Here is a 21,335-nt window from a genome sequence, read left to right as displayed (position 1 = left end):
TCCACTATACCAATCAGGATAGATTTTGCCCCGATAGGAACGCCCCGAGAGAAGATTTAACCAACCAGGGGGAGTTCCGGGGTTTGTGTGACCCCTCTAAGAACTCCTCCCACTGCCCTCTACCAATCAGGAGGGGCTTCAGCCACTAGAGAGCACCCTGAGAGGAGATTAGACCAATTGGGGGGAATTCTGGGGCTGGGTGACCATCCAGAAGTGGTTCGTGTGACCCCCTCTAGGAACTCGTCCCACCACCCTCTACCAGTCGCGATGGGTTTCGGCTGCAGAGGACTGCCCCGAAAGGAGATTTGACCAAAACAGGGCAGGTTCTGGGATGGGGTGACCACCCAGAAGAGGGTTGTGTGACCCCTCTAAGAACTCCTCCCAATGCCCTCTGCCAATCAGAGTGCATCACCATCACCCCACAAGTTCCAGAGCTGGACAGAGAAGGCGATCTCTTACCAAGAAGACATGTTTCAGAAATTGTGGAAAGGCTGAGAGGAAACGTGGACTCCTTTACCACCCCCCTGAGAACTTCAGACTTTGTTTTAGCCCCGCGGACCTTTGGACTCGTGTGGAGAAAGTGCTACAGCAGCAACAGTTCCGAAGAAGTTGAGGGAACAGCCGAGGGGATTCCTTTGGCCCAGCCATTGATGGATACGCCAGATCCTGAACCCAAAGCCCAATCATTCATGAGACACACCAGTGAGCATGGTGGCCTCTCGTTGTCCACCACCCTGGAGGAGGAAGGCGATCATTGCTTGGGGGAGTTACCGGCGGACAAGCTGAACGGAAAAGACGTCGCTCAGGTAAATGAATGATTAAGAAGCGACAGTTGATGATGAGGTGTAATGAGGTTAGGAACCTGGGGTTGTGTAAAACTAAATAATAAGCAGTGAGAACTTACACTTGTTTCTTGTCTGAGACAGCTCGATGATGCCTTTCTAGAGGACCCGGAGGCCCTGGACAACGTTGCATCAAGCAGCAAAGATGAACCGGGCCTGCCTTGTTTTTGCTGAACGCCGCTAAAAATTGTTGAAGAGGACTTCGAGGATGAAGGTTATAAGGAGTTTAGGAGAAGGTTTGGCATGGAACTCGCTGAGCCAGTGCCACATTGTGAGTGTAAAAATGTATGTGGACTATCGTATGCATTGCTGTTTATGCTGTTCTTAATAACTGTCTTAGGGAAAAGCTTTTTGAAGATTGTGAGGGCTATGTCATAGATGCCCCAGCCCAATGGCACTATGACTGTGTGATTTGGACTTCAACTTTATATGTAAATTTAAATATGTAAATTAAAAAACATCTATTGAAAAGGGCTCTGTGACTATATGCATTTCTGTTAGAAGGTCTCTGGCCCTTAAGTGAGCTAAAAGTTTTAATGGAGCCTCTTGGTTTGTTTTCAAGAAGCTGTATGTCTTTTAAATTAAAAAAATGGTTTGTGAGAATCTAACTTTTGTGGTTTTGTGTAAAAAAGACCCATTTACAGCAAAAAGCTGAAATGTATGTTGTGGGAGGAGAAAAAATCCTAAAAATGTGTTTACAGTGTAACCATTCTGCCCATCAGAGTTGGCAGCAACAAGAGCTGCATTCAGTTGCTAGGAACTCCATTCCAATAACACAATGCAAAACTGGCTCAAGCCCTCAGCCAGTGGGGCACTGAGGCTCCCCTACTACAAGCTAAAATCACCACTTACTTTGTTAAGTAGTAGGGAGGACTCAGTGCTGGTTCACCATTAGCCCAAAGTGAATTCAGCTCTGCAGTCTGTAATCAGACTCTTCATGGAATCAAAATTAGCACTAACATTTCACAGTGGAGACAGGAAGAAGAGATGGAATTAGTGTCTGGGGCCCACCAGGTACAAATACCTGTCCCCAGCCTCTCTCAATTTGCTGAGTTTTGGAACCCATGTCCCTTGCCTAGCGAGTGCTAATTAGTTGATGGCGAGTCCCTCCCTCATAAAAGGCCAAGTACAGTTCCACTGTCCTTGATTCACATAATCAGGATAACAACACTTTATTCTTCCTGCCTCAATAACAGAGAAACTGGGGATTCCACAGCAGCCAAAGTGACCATTTGGGCTACTGTGGGCTCATGCTAGGCGGGGTGGGTGTGCCTGTGCAAACGAGATCAACCCCTGACATTCTTTTCCACAACTCACCACCAAATGTCAGGGTAGATCTCACCCTGACTCTGCTTACAACAGTAAAACAAACAGGGATGGTTCAGACATGTGTTTGAGTACAATAGAGTTGACTCATCCTGTTGAACTGAATGGTTTTAACCACACCCCCACTGAATAGTGAAGGTAACTGTGACTACTTATCGTTGTTGCCATAGGGATAAATTTGATTGGTGTGCACCCATAGTAAGGGAGGTGGGTGGGTGAGTTTTGATTAATATGAAATGAAATAAAACCTCAGGAATTTGCAGATGTTATTGGACAGTTTAAATATAACCCCTGGAGCTGACAGAGTGTTATTGGACAATTTAAATATGACCCGGGAGTTGGTTGGATGCTATGGGTCAATTCAAAGCCATTAAAAGTTTAAATTAATATATTTACAACAAACAAACAACCCCCCCCAAGGGTCTAAACCAAAACTGAAATGTTTCAAGGGGTCACAAACCTTCACCATGCTTTAGAAGAAGCATTTGCTCTAAAGACAATCAAACATTTAAAAGCTCTAGGGGGCTTATTATGGCTGTGATACAACCATTTTATTTCAACCCCCACCCCAAACTTTATGCATGAAAGAAACGTTTTAAAAAACAAGCCCCAAAGAGATGTACTGATATCTGCAAAAGGTCCCCACTTGGGACGGGGGGGAAGCAGTTACATTAAGGATTGGGGATTTATGTTTAATACTGTAAGAAGGCCCTACAGAAAAATGTATTTTAACTAAAAGAAAAAATGTAGCCGAAAGCACCTCAGTTGTGCAGACAGCTTAATTCCCACACCCCAGCTCACAAAAGGGAATGTTAGGAAGGGGCCTAAAGTCCTTAAGTCTCTAGTATTTCAGAGCTGTAGCGATCAAATCAACCTGCTAGCTACTATTTTGAAGTCCTTTTGAAACAAAGGGCTTGCTTGGATGGTATGAAAACCTCAGGTATTTTGGAGACTGTTTTTTTCCAACAGAAACTCTTGAATGGCTGCTGGGCTCCAAGAGGAGGTATGCTCCCTGTTTTAAACTCTGAAAATATATATTGTATAATATCACTCGTTGGCTGTGCTGTCTTAGTAAATAATGGTGCCTGTGTTTATTGCAGTGTGATCTGTTTAGCACAGAACTAGTAACTTTAAATTGCATTTCATCACCAGGCCAATGTAAAAACCATTTTAACTGTAGTTTTGCTTAATAACTTCAGATACTACACAGGTTGTATAGGGATTTGGGGCTAATACTAACTAACAGTTTTTGCTTGTTCTTTAATCCAAAGGCCCAAACACACATTGAGGGGGACAGAACAAGCATGTGCCTGCAACACTTTATCCTGTAGTAGAAGGTAACTTTCTGAAATTGGCTTTTAAATGCGTGTGGGTTTTAAACTCTCTCTCTCTCTCTCTCTCTGTAAAACATAGGTGGGATTTTTTTTAAGTATATGGCTCCAAAATGATGGTAACGGTGTGTTTCAAACTAAGAGGGTGTTGTTTTTTTAGTGTGCAAAATGTGTTTTAACCTGGATTTTAAAAGTTGATTTTGAAAGCCGTTTGGTTTTTATTTTGCAAAATGAGGTGTATTTAAAAAAAAGTTTGTAGGTTTGTTGTTTTAAAATGGTAGAAAAACTCAAAACTCCTGTTTGTTATACAGCCTGAAATGGATTATTTTGTTTTAAGCTATGACTTTTTAAATAGAAAAATACCCTAATGAATATTTTATTTTTAAGTTTACAAGACAGTTTCATGTGATTAATAATAAATAATAATAATAATATCATCTGCTCCACAAACCTACCCAATACCAGCAGTGTTGAGAGACCCCGACGAACTCTTTCAGTACCTGTTTTCCCTCAACTATAAGGTTTCATCCTGCAAGTTTATCGACGATGAAACAGCATGAGTGTCTTGAAAGGACCCAAAAGACCAGTACTCTGTCTCTGGAAATACCAATGTTTTCATAGCCTGTTTCACCACTGCTTATGCCTGCATAGAACTATACAACTTGCTAGACAGGTTGCAAAAGCAGTGCCTGTACCATGACACTGACTTGGTGATATTTGTGAAAAGGGAGGGTGACTGGAATCCTCCTCTGTGGAATTATTTAGGCAAGATCCCGCCAGATCAACACATTTGTGTCGGCAGGACCGAAAACATACGGGTAAAAGCTGCCGGGAAGAAAGACCTGCATGAAAGTCAAAAAGTATTACCCTGAACGTAGCAAATTGTGAAAAGATCAACTTGGACAGTTTGAAAGATCTAGTTCTGGACTATTGCACGGGCCTGTGAGAAAACACCTCCAAAAAGATAGAGGTTCAGCAGCCCTCTATCATAAGGAACAAAAATCAGTGGCAAATAAAGACAAAAACCCTTAAGAAAACACAGAAAGTCGTTTCCACCAAGAAGGTCCTAGGAGAAGGGTTTAAAACCCTGCCCTATGGCTTTAAAAATGGATCTGAGGTGGAAACACCCCTTTTCTGCAATTCTTGCGGGGCCTAGCAACTGTGGGAAAATGTGTTGATAATACCAAACAAACATTGTCTGTTATGCCTGAGAGTATTGGATAACATGGCTATAAAAATCATTGCAAGATACACGTCTGGGCTTGTTGAAACATGTTTTAAGCAAGGCTAGATATGCCCAAGAATTTAAATTTAGTTTTTACAAAAGTCATTACCATCCGGTCGTTTTGCACTAAGTCGTTAGAATACAATTTTAAAATCCAGTCAAAAGATAAACCCTTGCTACGATGATGTAAGAAAAACACGCAGTGATCGCTGCAGGCGACAGAGTGGGGGTCTTGTAATTGTCTATTGTGAAACACATTATCTGTGGCATTTCTGTTTAAAAATTTCATAATGCTTTTAGGAAACAGCACGCTATTCGGGGGGGGGGGCGTATGAGTCAAAAAACTCTCCATGGTTACACCTCACCAGATACAAGGTGAGCCAACGTTCACCAGGTTGGTTATGTGGATGCATGTTGACCACCAAACCTAAGGGTCTCTGAGACAGCTTGCTGCCAGGGAGCCAATCATAAGGGAATTCTTTTTTGTGTAAGGGGTCATTGATGAGACACGTGAGAGCTGCACGGTGTCCATGTTCACATATAGTCAAGCAGAACATTTCTCCTCTGATTTATCACTATGATGTTGTCAAAAACCCCATACACGATCATATTGACGGTGACGGTTAAAGCCGTCCCAAAACGTATTTCTGCTCTCAGGTTCCCGGTTTTAAACAGGGAACAGTGATTGGTGCATTCTTGGTTGGGAGACAGGTCAAAGGCAAACAAGGTGTAACCCCGGGCAAATTCCTCACGGTTGATTAACAGAGAATGATCTTTTACATGTTTACCAGCTGTCTGTACCAGATTCATGTATTCTCTCACGCAGTGTTCTGCCTCGAAGTCTGGTTGCAGAGGCTCGGTTACGGAATATTCCACCTACGCCAGCCTCGTACATCCAGGAAGGGCATATCCCACCTGGGCTTTGTAATAGTTCCTGTAGATGGTGGGGTCGCTGTAATTTTTTAGGATCGCCATAATGTTTTGCTTTTTAGAAACTTCGCTCTCTCCGGGGACACAGGTGCCCCTTGATGATCACCTTGCCAAAGAAATACAAGACGTGTCTGTTCTAATCTGTCTATTTCAATGGTAATGGTATCGATGTGGTGTTTTCTGACAGGAACGTAATGAGGTTTATCATAGGGGATGGTGGCAAACTCGTTGTTCCTTCCTCGGACAGGGACACAACGTAACAGGGGAACAGAGAAGTCCCCCACAAACTCGTGTTCTACAATATCTGTGAACAGACGCAAGAAATTAAAAGCCCTGTGATGTCTGCTGAGAAGGGGAATTATTGGACGCTGTGCTTCGGGCCCAAACCTAGAATGTTAGCTAGCTCCCCGCTGATAGAAAACATACAAGTAACATCGGCAGATTTAAGACTAACTTTTCTACCCCCAGTTTCGTAGTTCATGACCACCTCAGGCGGTGTGGGATGACGAGCCAAAGTACTGTTCATATGATCCAATAATTCAGGTATGGACGAGTAATAACCTCGTTGTAGGATAAACTCCATGCCATACCTGCAAAGGTGATTTCAAAAGGGGTGTCTTCGTTGATAGTGTTCCGGCTGGGCGGTTATTGTATTTCCACTAACCCACCTCCCAGGCTCTCCGGACATCCTAGGGCTTAATTAGCCGTATTGTAAAGCTCAAGCTGGTGTTCTGAGGAAAAACTGCAGAGCTGGCATTGCTGGGCAACGTAATGGAGAATCCGCTGTCGCTCATTTTTCTCTCTCTCTGTCTTTGCAGGAGGAATCTTTTTGTTTGTTTCTTTTGTTCGTGTCTAAATGTCACAGAGTTGAGAAGCTTCCACCCAGCTGTTAAACTTATCGCCTCCTCAAACCATTTCACCAGTAGCTGCTTTCTTCTCCCTTTTCCTTTATCCACTAGAACTTTTTCGATCCTGTAAATCCTGTCTCGTTTGGGGTTTACTTTTTGTAATTCTTCAGGGTAAAAAGATCCAGTAACTGTCTCACCCTCGTAATCTTTTAATCAGTATATAGGTCTCTGGCTCCTGGTTAAGGCTTCATCCACTCTAAATAGCTCATCAGTAAACGTCTGTTCATAACCTTTTTCAAAGGCTCCTTTGACTTTAGATAGTCTCACGTGGTCGCCTTTTCTAAAAGGGGCAACAACTGGCTTTATTTTAAAACCATCTCTATAAACTGTTTTCCATATCTTCAGAGAATGTGAAGGATTAACATCAGCAGGTCTGGTACGTATAGTTCTGTGAAAGCTCCGGTTGTCACTCTTTATAAAGTCAGATAACACGTCTTAAAGCCTCTGTTGTGTTTGGAGAACCGGTGCACATCTACCAGATCTGCCTGCCATTGCGCGTCCACATCTGAAACAATGGTCTTGTTTCTTTTAAAATGTATTTGAGCCAGTTTGTGTAAAGTGTAAGCATCTGATCTGAAAGCCAAGCTGTTACCTGTCTTCTATTTAAAGTTTTACCGTGCTTTTTGGCCACTCAGAAAGAGGATTCTCCCACCAAAGCTCCCAGCTTCCCTGGGGATGTAATATATTTTCATTAACAGAGCTGTGGAGACAGGACTGTTCCTGGTACCGTCTTTTACTAACGCAAGTATGGAGGGGATACAGTCATAGGGACACATTTAAATAAGTTTAATTAATTGCCTGGTTTAACACAACCTTTGACAGCCACCTGTAAAAATGGACGCCATGACCCCTACAACGAAAGACTCTGAGCTGGTTCATTCTTCTATTTTGTCCTTTTCCGGATTTTCCTCTTGAGATCTGCATCTCAGACAGGAGCAAAATCAGCTGATGCATGACAGGGCTACTGATGTGTAAGTTCTCAAAGGCCTCTTGAAAGGCATCGTCGAGCTGTTGAGAGATTTTCAGACAAAAAATCAGTGTAAGCTACCCCCTGCTTGTTCTTAGATTTATGCAATGCCAAGTTGATTCCTAACCCCATTATACCCCCATGATCGACCATCGCTTCTTAATCATTCATTTACCTGAGCAACGTCTTTCCCGTTCACTTTGTCCACCAGTGACTCCCCCAAGCCATGATCATCTTGCCACTTTGGGGGGGGGGGTTGTCACACTCAACGAGGTTCTTCACAAGGGTTCGGGGTCGGGTCCTGAGGTATCTATCAATGGTCGAGTCAAAGGGCCCTCCTCGGAACTGTAACTGCTATAGCGCTTTATCCATACAAGCCCAAAAGGTCCTCGGGGCTAAAACAAAGTCTGAAGTTCTCAGGGGAGTGGTAAAGGAGTCCATGTCTCCTCTCAGCCTTTCCACAATTCATAAAACACGTCTTCTTGGTAAGAGATGGCCTCCTCTGCCCAGCGCTGGGACTTATGAGGTGATGTGCTGCACTCTGATTGGCAGAGGGCATTGGAAGGAGTTCTTAGAGGGGTCACACGACCCTCTTCTGGGAGGTTCACCCCTTCCGAGAACCTACCCTGTTTTGGTCAACTCTCCTCTTGGGGCAGTCCTCTGCAGCTGAAACCCATCGCAATTGGTAAAGGGTGGTGAGAGGAGTTCCTAGAGGGGTCACATGAAGCACTTCCGGATGGGTCACCCCACCCCAGAATTCCCCCCAGTTGGACAAATCTCCTCTTGGAGTGATCCCCAGTGGCTGAAACCCATCCTGATCGGTAGATGGCGGTGGGAGGAGTTCTTAGAGGGGTCACACAAAGGACAGGTCACCTGCCCCAGAACTCCCCCTGATTGGTCAAGTCTTCTCTCGGGGCATTCCTATTGGGGCGAAACCCATCCTGATTGGTAGAGGAAAGTGGGAGGAGTTCTTAGAGGGGTCACATGACACATCTTGCTGCCGGGGTCAAGGGGTGGGGTTAACATTTGATTGATGGTAGGGCCCTTATACCACTGGAGCGCCTTGTTCTGTTTGTCTCCGTTCTGCTTCATTCGCCAAGCGCTCCGCCAGGACAGATGTCACTTATGATCTCCGTTGCCACCAGCTGGACAGTGGGACTTGGGTCTTTCTCTAGGACCCGGAGAGCTGAAATTACAGAGGACATCACGTTAGGGAACAGACTGTCAAATCACAGCTAAGCGTGATCACAGAAGCAGAAGTACCTGAGCAGAATGATCACATGGAAAAATGTGAAACTGGGCTCAGTCCTTCTATTGGGGTGGAAAATACATGATAGATGAATAGGCCTCACTTTTCATATAGTCACCTGTGCCTGAAATAGCTGGAGACGTATTACTTCTGAATACCACACTACAGCCGCTCTCCAATACAAACAAAGCTTTAGGGTCCCCCATTGGGTCCCTTCCATGCTCCCAACTGTGGGGAGACCCTGACTCTACCAGAAAGTCATCCACTCTGCTGCAAATGGAAGAAGGTCCATTGTTTCAATAGCTTCCACTTTTCAGTTATTTTCCAGCTCTATTCAGGAGCCACTGCCTGAGCTCAACTCAACCTGGAATTTAACACAGGCCAGGTCCAAGCTGGTTTGCGCATGATACAGGGCACCTACTGGAAGCAAAATTGCTGGTGGGAAATTTGAGGTAGCAGAAAGTGGCTACTTCCCACTCGGGGAGTCCACAGAAAGCCAATAAAGCCCAAAGTGTGGATAGCACTGGCTGGGGAGGGGGCATTGCCAGGACAACCAGGAGATGCACTGACTCATATCACACCTTCTGCAGCTTCCTCCTTCAGGGGAAATTATGCTGACTTTCTACTGGGCAAGAGTGAATTTGTCCTTTGATATGTGGCTGATGCATTTTGCACCAGTGGTATCGGTTACTGCTGCTTGTCAGCTAAATTCCTTTATAACTCATTAATGAGCAGGACTTCAGCTGTATTTATCACTTACACATCAGCAGATGTTCCAGGTCCAGCCATTTCATACGCTGAGTGTCTGTGTGTTCCAGGATGATGCCTAAATACACAATGTCAAATAAATAACAACAATAATAAAACCTTCCCTTGTTGAGTGCAAAGTGATATTAGCAGCCCCTAGACAGGTCTTTGGGGTCTCCTACTGTGGGCCTAAGGGTGAGCTGTGGGCAAGAGGATGCTAGAGGGGTTTAGAGTCCACACTGAAGAGAATGAGAGAGACATTTTTTAAAAAGAATGTTTACATAAAACCCATTTGCTTGAAACAGTCTGTGCTCCTCTTGCCACTGCAGTCAGTTATTGGAGACATACTAAGATAGTGTCTTGGTCTAGTGGTCTGAGCAAAGGACTGAGGCCAGGAATACGTGAGTTCTAAGCAGGGATCTCACAAGGTGACTGATAGGTGAGCCACAATGCCTGCCTGTCTCACATGGGTGTGCTAGGGAGAAGAGGGCACTGGGTCAAAGAGGAGGAACCTAATGCTTCCTTGACAAGGTGCTGTGGCCAGGAAGGTGAAACAGCAGGTGCTATGGGGAGGTGGGCTGCTTGCCTCCCAGTGAGGAGCACTGAACAGCACTGGGTAGGTCTGCACTTTGAGCTAGGGGTATCACACCCAGTTCAATGGGACAGGCCCACACTAGCTCTGACAGCGCTAGCATTAGAGTGTAGCTAAGGCAGCACAAGCCGTGGGAGGAGCAGCCACTGTGAGAATAGACTTTGGGGCTTGGATGGGATCATACTTGGGGTGGTTAAACCTCCTGCCGTCGCAGCTACTCTCTATTTTTAGCACACAGGGCTAGTGCGGGTGTGTCTCATCAAGCTGGGAATTATACCCCCAGCTCAAAGTGTAACCATGCCCTACGTGACAGTGTCCCAGCCACTACTACGAAATGACTGCACCGTGCTTCCCCTGCAACAATCTCGAAGCACTTTATAGCAACTAATGAATTCCTCCGACCACCATCCTGGAGAGGTAGGGACATTAACATCTCCATCTATGGCTGGGAAGCTGAGGCACAGAGAGATTAATGGCAGCTCAGTGCTGCACAGTGGGATTTTTTTTGTCTCCCTCAATGGGAATATCAAAAGGGACACTGGGCATCATCTCTCACCAGCTAAGTTGGCGGCAACTGCCCGGATCCATTCCCAGCTGCTACTGAAGTACGTGATGGTGGTGCTGTACAAGTTTTCCAGCAGTTCTGCATTTTCTTTGGCCTAGAGGAAATCAGGGACACATGAGCTCTCTCTGGCTAGAAGTGCCCTTTGACTGCCAGCACATGCTTTTATGAACCACAGGTAAATAAGAGAAAGAACAGGTGGCTGGGTAGAAGTGGGAAAAATGGGAATCTGGGGCAGATTTACATTTCCCATCACCCTCCAGCCAATAATCTCATACAATTCAACAGCTCACTCACAAGGTGTCTGCAAATGTCCACCTGGAGCTCTTCAGGCTTCAGCTCGGCTCTGCCACCAAGGTGCTTATTGATCGCTTGTTGGAGTCTCTTCAGTCCCAAAAATGGGAAACAGAGGTGAAATGTAGCTCTGCATTCCTGAAAAAGAGTGTCACACCATTGAATTGTTCCCTACCGAGTGCTGTGTTCAATCAAAGGGAACTCATCTGCGTGACTGCTCATCTATTCCAGGACAAAAAGGGATTCATCTGGATGTGACTGGCAGAAACATGCAGGAATGACTAATAGAGGGGAGAGCTTCCACTGAAACCTGGAGGTAGCATCAATGTCTTTTGGGAACAGGTATACCGATGAAAGCTGCTTCACCAGGCACAGCTGTGGTCTCTCCTCTGTTCTGGGGAGGCAGGGGTCTGGGGTTCAGAGACAGACAGGAACAGAGACCTGTCGGGGTCAGACCCATGACCTATCCTGGATTCTGGTGAGGCAGCCATGGACCAACCTGGCTGGAACTGACTCAGCAGGAGGGCAATGAACTGAGGGGAGAATTTGGGCCTCCACAACAAGCAGGAATAGCAGTGCTCCCCTGACATTGGGAGGAAGATTCCTTTGGCTTAGTAAATAAGTCACTGTTGGTCTTACCATTGAAACCTTGGGGCTTGGGTCTTGCAGATGCAGCAGAAGTGTGACCCAGCTCTTTCGAACCTGCTCGGCGAAATAGGCCTTCCGTTTTTTCTTTGTCAACTGAGCCAGGATGCCAAATAGGACAAAGGCCACTGAGCGAAGAGCATCGTCCTCCTACAGCCAAGAAAGCCCCACAACTTGGTAAGTAAGGGACAATCCCATCACGCACCTCACACAGCCGTCTCTTCTACGCTAAAGTAGAGTGATTGCAACTACAGCTAGTCAGATAAACTTTAATTAACCAATTTTTTGTTCGAATTTTCTAATTCATGAAAATATTTTAGAGACAGTTCAATTTTGATGAAATTCCTCCAGAAGCCAGGCAGGGTCCTTAGAAACCTGCCTGGTGTCTTGCCAGTACACCCATCCAGCTCCTTGGCAGCCAATCTATCAGGCTGACTGGGATCATAGGCTTCCAGGCTCCCAGCTTTGGGGGGAAGGATAGCTCAGTGGTTTGAGCATTGGCCTGCTAAACCCAGGGTTGTGAGTTCAGTCCCTGGGGGGCCATTTTGGGAACTGGGATAAAAAGCTGAGGATTGGTCCTGCTTTGAGCAGAGGGTTGGACTAGATGACCTCCTGAGGTCCCTTCCAATTCTATGACCCTGGGAGTCCTAGCTGTCAAATTTGCAACTCCCTGGCACCTCTAGCTCCCAGAGTTTCCTGGGTTCCCAGCACCAGGATAGTCTGAGAGCAGACTGCCCCAGGCCAAGGCTTCCAACAGAGCTAGGTTGAGAATAGTAATTCTGTTTCACAAGGAGTTCTGAAGTTTGGGGGAGGGGTTCCCACAAATAGGAACAAAACCAAAATTTGAAATCTCAAAAATTCTCTGCAAAACAGAATTATCATTCCAACCCTCTCACATAAAAACGGTATAGAGCAGGCCCAACACTTTCTACTGCACTCTGTAACCCCCTTTTCATGGTTATCTAGCTACCTAATCTAGTATTCAGACTTTCTTTGAGGTTCCCAGTGGCTATCAAGAACAGAAGGGTGAGACTGTGGGAGCAGGGATGTCATCCCCGTCCTCCTAATGTTCTCCTCCTCCGTAAAATACCTCCCTTCCCTGGGGCCTAAAATCTCTGCACTCTAACATGAGCAATGCCCAGGGAGTCCACATCACACATCGTAAATCGAGTCTAATCAAGATCGGTTGAACTGGAGTTGGAGAGTTCTGTTCACATACATCGTCAAAGTAGGTCCGGATCTGTTGGGTGAGGTCTTTGAAGGAAGAACCAATGTCCTTCTCTTTCAGCTCCTTCAGGACTTTGGCCAGTGCTTTCATGCTCTCACCAATCACTTCAGAACTGAAAATATCATGTAAGGCCCCGATCAGTATGTCCAGAAGAAACTTCTTGTATTTTTTCACCTGTACAAACATACGACATTAAAGAAAACTTATCACTGATCACACTTCTAAGAACTTTTCTTTAGCAGTTATGAAGCTGTGGGAATTTCATCAACCCTCTCTCCCTCCTGAGATCTATAGCTATATTTCAGACCAGGTGCTAGCTTCAATGAGCCAAACTCGGTAACATAATACACGTGCATAATCCTATTATTAGATTTCTAGTTACTTAGATTCCAAGGCCAAAAGGGTTCATTGTGATTATCCGGTCTGACCTCCTGCATAACATAGAACTTCTCCGAAATAGTCTCTGAACTAGAGTACATCTTCTAGAAAAACATCCAATCTTGATTTTAAAATTGCTAGTGAGCGAAAATCCACCACAACTTTTGGTAAATTGTTCCAATGATTAATTAAAATTACTATTAAAAATGTACGCCTTATTACCAGTCTGAATTAATCTAGCTTCCTTTTTCTCCATTGAATCTTGTTATACCATTGTTTGCTAATGTGAAGAACCCATTATCAAAATTTGTTCCCCATGTGAGTAGTTATAGACTGTCCTCAAGTCACTCCTTAACCTTCTCTTTGTAAAGCTAAATAGATTGAGCTCCTTGAGTCTATCACTAAAGGTATATTTTCCAATCCTTTGATAGTTCTTGTGACTCTTCTCTGAATCCTCTCTAATTTATCAGCATCCTTCTTGAATTGTGGACATCTGATCTGGACACAGCATTCCAGCAGCACTCACATGAGTGCCATATTCAGAGGGAAAATAACTTCTTTATTCTTCTTCAAGATTCCTCTATTTATGCCTCCAAGGATCATTTCAGTCCTTTTGGCCACAACTTCGCATTGGGAGCTTATGTTCAACTGATTATCTGCCATGGCTCAAGTTTTTTCTCAGCATCATTGTTTCCTGGGATAGAGTCTCCCGTCCTGTAAGTATGGCCTGCATTTTTTGTTCCTAGATGTATACATTTACATATGGTTACATTAAAGTGCACATTGTTTGCTTATGCCCAGTTTACCAAAGGATCCAGCTTGCTCTGTATTGACTGCAAAAAGGTGACTAGGGTATGGGAGAGAGCAGAATTTGGCCTAGTGCATTGTGTGCAGCCTCTGTAAACTCTGAGCAATTATTTCCCTTGGATTCTCTACTTATGTTGCATCCTATTCAGTATTCTCTCATACCTTCACAGGCGCCCCATTGACTATATTTCCCAGGCCTCTTACAGCCATCTGACGGACAATACTGTTCCTATCCTGTGACCTTTCTTCCAAGATGCGCAAGACACTCTTAAGCAACTTCTTCTCCCTGAGCATGGGATCAGTCATTAGCTGAAATAAAATCAACATGTCCATTAGCACCAATATGATCCTTAAGATTGGGAATAGAATTTGAGCCGGCATAGAATACACTAAAAACAACAAGGAGTCCTCCTATAGCCACAGTCTTGTGGATACAGACTAATATGGCTACCCCTCTGATACGTGGCACATAACACACTAACTTTATCATTCCACACAAATGAGAAATGTCTTAAAAACATGGAGCTTTCCTTTTGGGCACTATAATAGGGATCCACTCACCTCTTGAGAGCCCCTTAGTGGCCAGGTCTGGTACCACAGTCCTTTTCTCACCCCAGTGCACCCTGCCAGCTGACCTCAGTGAGTCTTCTGTGGCTCAGGCCTCTGGCTAAGTCCCAAAGTCCAAATGAACCCCTTCTGGGCTAGTCAAGAACAGTCCCATTGCCCTCACTAGGGTCTCCAGCCCCAACTCTGGGTCCTTGAAATTCTGCTCTTTGTTCAAGCTCTCCGTAAGCATTGTCCCCTTCCTGGGGCTTATGCCACTGTAAGTGGTAGGGGATCCAAGGCCTGCCCATAACTCTGAGTTCCAAACCATGGACCCTGTAAACAGTAGTTAGGCACCGCTTGATTTCAGTTCATTGTTGCTTTTTCCTACCAGCCAGTTTTAGCTTCACCCTCACCTCAAGGTTCAAGTTCTTAAGGACTCTCTTCCTGCAAACCCAACTTAAGCAAATACTGCCAGAATCAAACTCTGGCAATCCCTGGAATTTCTGTGGCCAGAGAGCAGCACCCTTTCTTGCCCCTCCAATTCCTGGCAGGAACTGACCTGCTAAGGCCCTGCAGCTCCTTTTAGCTGAGCCTGATGGGCTCAGATTGGCTGCTCTCATGAGGCCTCTCTAGACAGACCCAGATTTGTGGCTCTTTTCCTGGGGCAGGGTGCAGTAGGACCATGGGGCCTCTTGTAAGGAGCCTCAAAGCCCAGGTACAGCCCATCCCAGACACAGATCGATTGTTTTCCTTAGAACCAGATGAGCCCCTAAGATAGTTACTTAGCATAAGTGGAAATATGATGCAGATGTTAGAGGAGGGCTGTAGAAAGGGAGGATGGTCCAGCAGTTAACACACTTGTCTAGGACTTAGGAGACCCAGGTTCAAATTCCTGTTCCTCAAAGACTTCCTGGGTGACCTTGGCAAATCACTTAGCCCTTCTGTGCATCAGCTCCCTGCCTGTAAAATAGGAATAATAGTGCTTCCCTACCTCCCAGGAGTGTTGTGGGGATACACACATACATAAATGAGTTTTGAGGTACTCAGATACAATAGTCATGAGAACCTAAGACAGATGTGAATGCATTTGTATGTTGCTTGTTTTATAGTATTAGGACACTAGGTTCATTCCGAAGATCTGCTGAGTGAAACCAAAACCAGGAGCTGTTGGTTAGTATCAGCACTGGGACTTGGCAGAAGAGATCCAGTACTTCAAACTCTGTCTGTATCTCTCTCAGCCAGCACCTGTGGTTGTGTAGCTAGTATAGGCAATGACAGCAATACAAATATCAGCGAGAGAATGACTCCGAAAGGTAGAATGAAGTTTCTTGTCAGGTTTCCATATAAAGGGGGACCCAGTCTACTATCTAAAATGACAGTTACTCCTATGAACTGAACTGTACAACTCCTTAAAAGAAAGGCAAACAGACAGTGGTCTAATGTTGAAACTGCTCTTCGGAGCCCTGTGTCTTACCTGGGCAAGGAAAGCTGTGCCGGTGACTCGGAAGTTTTCCATTGGGGAATTCACCCAGGGAAGGAGGCTCTGGATGATCTCAAGTGTTATTAGTCCAAATCTTAGCAGACCACTGGAAGGCAAAAAACCGCTTATGGGGTCGATTGCACACTTCAAAAACTCAGCTGCTCTGAGCAGACAGCTCTGATATCTATGGGTGGGAGCTGTGTGTTTCCACCCAGGGCACTCCCCACAAAGCTATAAACTGTAGGCTCCCTCTCAGCCACTCTATTTGCTACTGATTCCCAAGGATAAAATCATGCCTCTTAGATCTCTTACCTCACCAGCAGACACACTCCCTCATGGTGAGTCTGGGGGTTTTCAAGCAGAATCCATGTTTTCTGCATCCTGAGCACTCTCACCAGTCTCTCATTCCCAGCTTTGGAAAGCACAGATTCTAATGCTTGGACAGAAAACCTGGGGAAAGAGAGGCACAGAACTGCAGCAATCAGTAGGAAGGTGCAGCCTGAACAGAGTCAGGAAGCCCAGGTTACTTGTCAGGTCTGCTGTTCATCGACAGTTCATCCACTGGCAATATCCTGGACACCAGTGTCCCTGGAAGGACTTGATGCCAGGAGGTATGTTTCTGTCTCATACATCTCATATAACTAGTTTTGCTAGGGACAAAATTTTGCAGTCATTTTTCACTTTCTGCAAGGAGTATGGATACTAGCAGAGTACAAGGATATAAAAAAGATACATGATCAGGACCCAAAAACTGGGGGGCATAGAATGTGGTGATCACTAGTGGATATTTTGGGGTTGTATCTCCAGATATGATGTGACAGAGTGCTGAGGGTATGCACTTGAGTCAGCACTCTGGTCACTATTAGTACTAATTCAGTTCCTTACAGAAAGCCTAATTGGACAGAGGTGTAGCTGATTATGAGGTCAGATTGGGGCTAGTGAGTCATGGAACCAATCATTCCATTAACAGGGAAACTGTATAAAAGGACATGGGCAGGAGCCCTTTGAGGGGAACAGACAGAGAAAGAAACTTGGGTGACCAGATATCCCGATATTTGGGGCTTTTTCTTATACAGGTGCCTATTACCACCCACCCCCTGTCCTGATTTTTCACACTTGCTGTCTGGTCACCCAAAGAGAAACAGAAAGACAAAAAGCTGGGAGAGCCTGACAAAGTGAGCTCTCTGAGTGGAAACACCTTCCCCCCATTTTGGAGAAGAGTTTAGAAAGTTGAGATACAAGATAAAGGTGCTATGTATTGGTAGGGGGATTAAATAGACTTCACGTTGGTGTTTACAAGCAAGAAAGTCTCAACGTGGTCTGTGTTTGTAGAAGATGTGGGGGTGCAACACCCCTCTCTGTCACAGCTGGGGGCTCATCAGGGATTTCCCTGTTATCTATGCAAATGGAGAGCCTGCTGGAGAAGCCGGGGTAGAGGTCTGGCAGTCTGGGTGATGGAGGGAACACACTGAAATGGGTGGTGAAGCAGCAAGGAGAAGTCTAGAACAGGGGTTCTCAACCTTTCTGTTTCTGAGCCTCCTCTCACCTCAACAAGCTATAAATACTCCATGGCCCACTCCCAGGCCTCTGCCCTGCCAGGCATCAGAGTTTGGGGCTCCTGGCTCTAGATTTTAACTCCACAGGGTGCAGGGGCTGGGGCTTTAGTGCAGGTGCTGGGCCTCAGGGCTCCAGCCTGGCTGGGCTCAGAGATTCAGCTTTCTGCCCTAAGCCCCAGCTAGTCTACTGCCAGCCCTGCTTGGCGGACCCCCTAAAACCGGCCTGGTTGAGAAATGCTAGTGTAGAAGACCCCACAGACCTTCTAACAATCCCACCAGGCAGAAAAACAGCCTTTGCTTGGCTGGTAGGTTTAACAGCAAAAGACCCTTCAGGAATTTATACAGGAACAAGCCCAGGTCTGGCAACAAATCCTCCAAAATCTGGCAAGTCCTGTGACAGGAAATGGAAACCAGGCACAGGAGATCAGACTCTGTAAAATGGGACCTGCGAACAACCCTGATCTGGTTTTGGTTACTCTTAAAGGAGCAGCGGTGAGACCTCACAAGGACAGAACAATGTGGGCCTTTCGACTGACACCCCATTTAACCGGGGAAGCACATATATGGCTCTTAGTGATTAGCGGGCAAGAGATTAGGACGTGATTAAGGCAGCCATGCTGGACGAGGTGGGGCCTGTCCACAGAAAAGTACTGCCAGAAATGGAGAGTTGAAAGATGGATTGAGGGATTAGGCCTCTGTGCATTTGCATAGAAATTGAAAGATTGGACCACTTACTGGTAAGGCCACATACTCAAACTGTGGGGGAGATCATGGACTGCATGATTCTGGAAGTTTCTTCAGAGTCACCCTGAGCATACCTGAGTATAGGTTACGTGGCACCAGCCAGTTAATCTGGACCCCGCAGTTAAAGTTACAGAGGAATTTGCAGAGGCGGACATTCCCAGAGTGAGTCAGTGGTTTAAGGGGCTAAAAGATCACTAAAAGATTGCCATATGAGTCTCAAATAAAAGCTCATGTCCCCAATATCATTGTGAAACACATCTACAGATGCTGTGTAAAGAGCCATGTCTATGCATTGAAAATTACATTCTTATGATCTGTGTCTAGGGACTAGTCACCAGGAAAGGTGAAAAAATGGTTTTCTTTAAGGCAAGAAATGTTTCTCCATCTGTTTGTTTACATGTAAATTAAGCATGTAGGGTTCACATTCAGTTCAGGACTGTGAGAACTTCAAAGAAAGAAAAGTAACAGGAAGGAGACAGGGAGTGGGGACCCAATTTTGGGGTACACCTCAAAGGTTTGCTCTAGTATATTTGGGGGACAAAGAAGACACCCTGGCATCTTTCACTGAGGAAGTAGATGGACAGCGAGACAGACAGCGGGGTCACTATCAGGCTTGGTTGAGAACGTTCGGTGAGAAACATCTTTAGACAGGAGGTTAACCTGTTGGTTAAGTTTAGTCTCTAGGACCATGTTATGATTTCATTTGACATGTAACCATTTTTTGCTTGCATTCTTACTCACTGTCACTGGAAATTCTGTTCTTTGACCATACACTATAGAGTATAAGTAATAAAGTATAAAGTACAGAGTCTAAAGTATAAGAAGTAAACTGGTGTGTACTGTTCCATAGGGAACAGCACGCCCGGTAATTCTGTGGGTGTTCAGTGGATAAAGGTCTGGACACTATACGGAATGGTAAGAAGACTCGGGGGTTGGTGTGTGCCTATCACTAACCTGTACAAAGAGACTGGGGTCTGAGGAGGCCTGGATGGCAGTGCTTGTATTGCCAGAGCCTGGTTATTTTAGGGAACTGACCCACAGCAGACACAGACAAGACTTCCTCACTCTAAGGGCAGGCAATGGTAAGGTGCCTCATAACCCTGGAAATTCCTGGGGAGTGTCACACAACTCTATTGGAATTCTTTGTTTCTCTCCCTTCCTTCTAATTACCGGCAAGGGTTGCCCTCAGTATGTTGTTGGTCTTTTTGGAATAGGCTCCGGCTTCTTATCCTTGGCAAAGGCATCTTTTGTCCTGAGGTTCGGCTGACCTGCTGCAGGAGAACAGGAAACAACTCTGGGAGCAGCTCCTGCACAGCTTTGCTCGACTGCTGTGCTGACACCACCTCAAAGATGGCACATGTTGCCTGAAAGGAGAGCATGGTAAAAAATGAGATCTCCTCCAACACCATCACACCCTCTTCTCCCCTTCTGATATCAGCTGTACTGAATTTTCACTTCTGCCGGTAACTTGAATGACTGCAAGCAACTCCCTTAACTCATGGCTCAGTTTCCCACATCTGTAAAAATGTGTATGACCTACCAAGGCATGTTGTGAGTCCTAAGGAATATTTGCAAAGCACTGTGAGAAACCTGGTTCAAAGACTTTCTAATTGCCAGATGTTATTAAGTAAATCAGCCACGTACTCTAAAACTGCGTATTTGTTCCACAGACAGCAGAGCTGGACTCAGGGAAACAGTACATCAGAGGAGAAGTGCTCACACAGCAATATTCTACCACACTTCTAGCTTTCCATCAGTAGAATTGTCACAGGGCAGAGGAAAGCCTGAAAGGCGTGTCTGTCATCTCACTTACTGAGAGAGGTTCAGCAGCTGCCAAATGCCTGTCAGTTTCAGTCTCTGAGGTGGTGCTTTCTTCTTGGCTTGTTGACGTCTTTATTTTTTCTATTAGGACCTGTAGGACCTGAATGGCAAGCAAGGGGTCTTCCCCTAGAGATCTCCACAGCTCACTGGTGTCACTGCAATTTAACAGAAGTTACATGTGACCCCTGGACACTTTTGTGGCTCAGACTGAATGCGTCCTATTTAAGTAAAGACCAACTTTTCTCCTTGCCTATGAGGAGAAAGTTAGGAGCACTGTCCTCCTTTAACGCTCCTCCTGTTTAAATATTGAGTTTCCAGTTACAGAACTAGGTTAAGTGACCTAGTCTTACTGCAGCCTAACCATTAATACTAGACTTCCGAAGGACAGGACACAGAGCGCCAATCTCAGTTCCTGTTTTCCCACTTCCCAGTAAATATGGAATCCTGAGCATGTGGCTCCCAAAGATCCAGGGTTTGGAAGGCAAGTGGATGAAAGAAAAGCCACATTTCTACTAACTGGACATACAATTATGAGAACGAATATTCATGGCCATCCTAGTTCCCCTTCACAAAGGGTGTCCCTATCCTCTGTTTGCCAGAAGCTGGGACTGGGCAACAGGATGGATCATTTGACAGTTACCTGTTCTGTTCATTCCCTCTAGGACATGTGGCACTGGCCACTGTCGGAAGACAGGACACTGGGCTAGATGGACCTTTGGTCTGACCCAGTATGGCCGTTCTTATGGTCTTAGATTCCAGCACTGATAACTGATAACCCAGTTGGGGACCTTTAAATGAAATGATGGATCTGCTTCCAGTCCAGTTTTAAATCCCAAGGACAGCAACTCTATTCTAGCAGCCACACCCTGACTGATACCAAGCGGTGGTCTGATGACAATATTGGCCCTATTCTTTGTCATCAGCCAGGGATTGGACTTGAAGCTGTCATGCTACCAGGAAATCAACAGCAATTGCTAATTTCCAAAGTGAGGTCAATTCAGGTGTCTAGAGTGCCAGGCCGGTTCCAGGCACCAGCCCAGCAAGCAGATGCTTGGGGCAGGCAATGGTGAGGGGCAGCACATCTGGGTCTTCGGTGGCAATTCGGCGGCTGGTCCCTCACTCCTTCTCGGAGCGAAGGAGTAGAGCTGCACATCACG

The 21,335-nt window shown here is 45.6% G+C and overlaps 2 protein-coding genes and 1 long non-coding RNA gene across 3 annotated transcripts in view; all 3 read right to left on the bottom strand.

Moving 5' to 3' along the window:
• LOC120379924 (maestro heat-like repeat-containing protein family member 2A) overlaps positions 1-21,335 on the bottom strand; it is a 270,114-nt gene that overhangs the window by 209,093 nt on the left and 39,686 nt on the right. The gene's annotated exons all lie outside the window — the stretch shown is intronic.
• Positions 1-21,335, bottom strand: part of LOC120380267 (maestro heat-like repeat-containing protein family member 2B) — a 132,100-nt gene that overhangs the window by 105,121 nt on the left and 5,644 nt on the right. The gene's annotated exons all lie outside the window — the stretch shown is intronic.
• On the bottom strand, positions 7,334-7,974 carry LOC120380275. The gene is made up of 2 exons (XR_005587685.1): positions 7,705-7,974; positions 7,334-7,570 (listed from the first exon to the last, which is right to left on the bottom strand). It is a non-coding gene; the product is annotated as an uncharacterized LOC120380275 (long non-coding RNA).

Source organism: Mauremys reevesii, linkage group 13 (assembly GCF_016161935.1).
Source record: "Mauremys reevesii isolate NIE-2019 linkage group 13, ASM1616193v1, whole genome shotgun sequence".
In the NCBI taxonomy this organism is placed as follows: domain Eukaryota; kingdom Metazoa; phylum Chordata; order Testudines; family Geoemydidae; genus Mauremys; species Mauremys reevesii.
The sequence above is the reverse complement of the archived record's forward strand: the minus strand, read 5'-3'. Positions and strand labels throughout refer to the sequence as shown.